A 5,764-nucleotide genomic window follows, 5' to 3' on the forward strand; every position below is an offset into this window, starting at 1 on the left:
CTATATTGAAGTGAACATTTTTTATTGCCTTGAAATCTGAATGAATAATATTTAAAATAAAATGAGTGACCTACGTGGACCTACATCTTTCATATGGCAATAATCCGCCTCAAAATGCAATTCATTGGAACTGCAGTCAGTGAAATACCGAATATAAAGGGTGCAAAATGGTAGAGCGAATTGGACATTTAGGAAAAAAGAAAGAAATTCTTCCTAAACTTTCAAGATGTCTTAAATCGCTTTTGCAGGTCATGATATATGACCCCCGGATAAGGGTACAACCCTATTTCAAGTATTGTTTACATTTTAACCACATTTTTCTCACACTCATTTTAATTTGATAAGAAACCATCCTCGCAAAATATGATCATGTTTTGGTATAACCATCATATAATTTAAGCCATGTTCGGGGTCTTCGACATTTTTTTCATCTTTAGGCCTTTATTTGGCATCTTTGTTTCTAAGGGTGTAAAAAACCTCTTCTCATAATATTTTCAATTTTCGGAGTAGAGTCCATCTTGGTCTTGACCACATTCATCAATTGATTTGGCTAAAAAATTGTATTTAGGCAACTCTGGGGTAGAGAATCGTCCCTCAGATAATTGTCCACATAGGCATTTATTCGAGTATAGTTCTCACATTAGTGTACCCACAAATCCGCTTTCCTAACCAATGTTTGGTCAGAAAAGAAAATTTGATATACTATTGAATTTGAAACTCCCAAGAGAATATTGGTTGGGAACGTAGATGTGGGATTAACATCTACATGCCATAAACTCCGAAATATCAAATTGTGGCAGAAACATGAAAAAATCACGAATATTAATTTTTTTGTTCGTTATTGAATTATACTATGATGAAAAATATGGACTTTATGGGTTCTCCAACTCACAATTTAAATGACAAAAATAAATTAATTAATATTTCACGGTAATGGGTGTAAAAAAGCAATTATCTTTGACTATTTTGAAATCATTCCGCCCTCAATTATGAGGTGGACAAAACTAAATACCACGCAGCACGGTATTCTTAACATTGGAAATTCAATACCAAAAATTTAGCTGAGTTTTCACATGGGGCTATTATAGAAGTTCTATATCATACAGGTTTTTAACACTCAATTATAGCCTTAGGCTGAAAAATAAGATCAGGCTATTCAAAATATCTAAAACCGACGGTAGATTATTATCTATTATAATTTTTCCCATGAATGTTTATTTCTATTTAGAAATTACTAGGGAGTTATTTTACTTATAATAAAAATTGTGCCGCTTTCATAATTCTAGAATGCTTAAAAAAATATGCATTAAAGACTAAAAGTAGGGGCCGGCAACGCGGACCGGGCCAGCTAGTGTTAATATAAAAACCACAATTACAGAAACGGATAACAAATAAAAATTTGAAAAATCCAAAATTTTGACTTCAAAATTCTATTCCATGGACTTTTCCGAAAATTTGCACATTGCCTTAGCGGTTTAAATCAGTTAACATTGGTAACTATGTTGTTATGATATCGTAACAACAGAGGTATTTTCACAGGGTTACCATATCTTGACTCTGTCTTGTCCTATCTTTACACTTCTATGTCTTTGTATCTAGATAGTATAGACACAAACCATTTGCACGGTCTTTACCATTTAGGCCTTTGATAAATTTTAAACACTTGGGCACAGCAAAACGCATTGGGCAAAACTATTATTATTCAAAACAATACGGCCCGGCCGAACTTTTTATACCCTTCACCATTTAGAAGAAATTAGAAAAATTTCAACAAAAAAAATCTGTAAAAAAAATACCGCTCGGGGTATATGATATCGTGGACCTATATAGATAATTCTCCTACAGGGGATAAAGTACTCACAAGGAACTCGTTATGTGGATTTTCAGACAACTCCATTGCAAAATGTGGCTAACATCATCAAAATACTGAATATCGGGAGGTAATGTTATATGGGGCCTATACGATATCGTGGGTCGATATAGCCCATCTTCGAACTTGACCAGCCTGCAGAGAAAAGACAGATCTGTGCAAAATTTTAGCTTTCTATCTTAATTCGTTTTTACTCTAGCTCGATTACGACAGACGTACGGACGGACAGTGCTAAATTGTTGGGTCTAAAATTATTATTTTGATGAGCTACGTACGGAATGACAAACATAATATAGCCTCCATACTATGTATGGTGGAGGGCATAAAAACTGTATATATGTTTTGAGCATGCCTACATAAGGTTGGCCAGTAAGCCCATCTGACAGCCAAGTTTGCCGTCAAAAGACATATTGTGATTTGAAAATAAAAGAGAGTCATATCACCATAATGCAAAAACTACTAAGTTTATTGTCAGAATCTTGTCAATAGTAGTCTTCTTGGCCGACCTTATGTAGGCCATGTTTTTCACATTACAAGACTACCAATACAAACAATTGTATTTTATGCAACTTTAATATGTTTTAATATAATTAATTGTAATATTCGTGGAAGTTGCGGATGTATTTTTTGTTAAATATCCACTAAGAATGGGTTGAAGTAAACGAGGGTTTTCATTGTTTTCTCTCGATTTTTGACTAAATCACACGTTTCTCGTTTTTCCAGTTAAAGTGACGTACGTACGGACAAACTTTTTAAAATTCTATCTGCGGCATTTTCGCTCTCATTTTGGAGCTCGTTGTTACACCCACTTTAAAAGGTGTTTTTGAGTTGTAGTTCAATTTGCGACTCGTAATTTCTAAAAGAGAGATTTAAAAACTGTCCAATATGAATGATATTCAATCGAAGCTAAAATCAACAATAAAAAATTCAACTTTTCTCATTACTGCTGAAACAAAATTTCAAACATAGTGGAATAATGACATTACCATACTCTTACGTCAAAAAGAGGCCGCAGAACAGAAATTTGATAGATACAAAACCACTGAAAATGCCCTAAGTGCAATCAACGCTATATCTAAATTCAAAAAAGCCGTAAAATGTGCCAAAAATCGCGACAAACGTCGTAAACTGTCAGATTTAAGCCAATTATCTAATTCAAAATCGCTTTTCCGTTATGTAAAGAGCTGTAAATCGGTTTTCGAACCCCAATTTGCTTCTAAATGGAACACTGACAACAACGAAGCCTTCTTACGTCATTTGAGTGAACAGGTTCCCAACAACAGACAAACTATATCCATTTCAATTTATAACAATCAATCTGCAAATTTCTCCATGGAAGAACTAGACAATGTTCTACAGCAAAAAACTAAACCATCTGCAGCTGGTCTGGATGGAATCACTTATGAAATGGTTAATAAACTATCCCAAGATAGTAAGCAGCACCTTTTGAACTCTTTTAATAATCAATGGAAAAACTGTGAGTTTTTTGAAGAATGTAGGAGAATAAAAATTGTTCCCATACCGAAAAAAGGAAAAAAATTAGACATCTGCACAAATTTTCGGCCAATTGCTTTAATATCTGTACTGGCAAAGATTTTAAACCTCATGGTCAAACAAAGGCTCAATGATTTTCTAGATTAACATAATACTCTTCCACCTAGATCTTATGCATACCGCAAACATGTGTCAACTTCAACATGCATTCATGACATACTACACACAATAAACAACTCCAAAGAAAAAAATGACAAGGTGATTGTTCTCTCGATGGATGTATCGAAAGCCTATGAGTGTGTCGATATAAATTACCTGAAGATGATTCTAATAGAAATAAACATTCCACTCCAAATAAGATTATGGATAATCAATTTTCTCTGCAAAAGGACTCTTTGTATGGGAAACTCCACCCTAAATATATACAATGGGATCCCTCAAGGCAGTTGTTTAAGCCCAACACTATTCAACCTATACGCAATAGGCCTCCATGGTTTAGCTGATGAAAACACAAACATTTTCCAATATGCGGATGATTTTCTTTTTCTTTTGGCAAGCCATGACTTTGATAGTGCCAACAATATTTTACAAATCAAAACCAATAACATGGTATCCTTATTAAAAAAACTAAACCTTGACGTCAATGTTGAGAAAACTTCAGTAATGTACGTGGCTAAAGGAGGTCGGAGAAATCCCAACATTTTACTAAATGGAGTCCAAGTAAATGTTGTTAAGTCCATCAAATTTTTAGGGAGACATATTAAAAACAGTCTATCACTCAAGGAGCACTACGAAGAGGTGATGATATCCTGCAGAAATACTGTTAATGCTTTAAAAATGGTCACGGGTCCAAAAAGTGGAATTCATCCCGCAAAAGCTATAAACCTGTCAAAATCACTTATCTTTTCAAAGACCGAATATGCAATCTCATCGATGGCTCACAGACCAATGTATATAAACAAGAAGCTAACAAGCTTTCAAAATCAGTTATTAAGAAAAAATTTGGGACTGGTGCCTCCACTCCAAATGGTATACGCTCTTGCTGGTATGCTACCAACAGATTTAAGAGCTCAACATTTGGCGGCTAAAGAATTGATAAGACTTAACATATACAACTCTTCTCTGTATGAATACTTCACCTCAAATACCTCAAGAAAAACTAGTCTTGGATATGTCTATACAAAGTTTCGCACAATTTTTGAAAATCTCAAAATTGGTTACAATCAACATCCGACCAACAAGGTAGATTTCATGCTGGATATATTTAATACTACCAAAAACAATACACCAACAGAATATTTCAAAGCACACTACTACGAATTAATTAACGACTTCAGATCCGAAGGCGTTTCTATTTGGGCGACCGATGCTGCTGTTTTTAACAACAACACAGGCTGCGCTGTCTGCAATATATCTGCTAATCAAAATTTTGTTTTCAGAATTAATGAAAAACTTTCTTCTCTTACTGGTGAACTATGTGCAATTGAAAAGGCAATTGATTTGATGGTCGAAGACGGTTATTTACAGACAGCAAAAACGCTTGTCTTCTGCTTAAAAACAACACATCTCACAATTTCACTGTGTACAATATTCTAAACAAAATAGTTAATTCGCATTTAAATAAAATCTCGTTTGTTTGGACACCTTCCCATGTCGGTATACCAATCAATGAAACAGCCGATTATTTTGCGAAGCATGCAGCAAATGTTGGTTCACCAATCAACTTCTGTCTGTCGGTCACAGATGCGTCGAAACGCATTGAGTCACTCCTGTGGAATGAGTTTATAGAAAATTACAAGGACATCTCACGGACTAAAGGAACTTACTTCTACCAATTCTTCCCGGCGCCTGCTAAACAGCCCTGGTTCTTTTCATCAAACATGAAACCTGAAAACATAAAGATTGTTAATCGATTGCTCACTGGTCATACTTACACCAAAAATATTTTATATTTCCACAGGATTGGAATTGCTGACTCAAATCTTTGTGAAACCTGCAACGAAATTGAAGATGAAAAACACATAATTTTTTTCTGCAAAAAGCATCAAAATCATAGGAATGACTTTGATTTGTTCAAGAAATTTAATAACTTACCAGAAATCCTGATGTCCAAAAACCAACAAAATATAGATGAATTAATCAACTTTATTGCACTTTGCAAAATTGAAGTTTGATTTTTATTTGTAAATAATCATCATATTTGCTTACAGTTCTTTATTTTTTCCCTTAGTTTTGATTTTTTTTTTCTTGTTTTGATTTCTTATGTATTCCATTCATATCACTACATTCTGTAAACACACATATACTGTAAACAAAAAGAAAACGAAAATAAAAGAGTACTGATACTTTTCAAGTAACCAATAACCGGTCATGGTGAATGGGCACGAAAGTGTTCTAACC

The 5,764-nt window shown here is 34.1% G+C and overlaps 1 long non-coding RNA gene across 1 annotated transcript; it reads right to left on the reverse strand.

The window, feature by feature from the left end:
- Positions 1-4,938: 4,938 nt before the first annotated feature.
- Positions 4,939-5,473, reverse strand: LOC131804941 (uncharacterized). Its single transcript, XR_009343394.1, has 3 exons — positions 5,459-5,473; positions 5,191-5,357; positions 4,939-5,133 (listed from the first exon to the last, which is right to left on the reverse strand). It is a non-coding gene; the product is annotated as an uncharacterized LOC131804941 (long non-coding RNA).
- Positions 5,474-5,764: the final 291 nt, after the last annotated feature.

This window comes from Musca domestica, unplaced genomic scaffold, assembly GCF_030504385.1.
Source record: "Musca domestica strain aabys unplaced genomic scaffold, Musca_domestica.polishedcontigs.V.1.1 5, whole genome shotgun sequence".
Lineage (NCBI taxonomy): Eukaryota > Metazoa > Arthropoda > Insecta > Diptera > Muscidae > Musca > Musca domestica.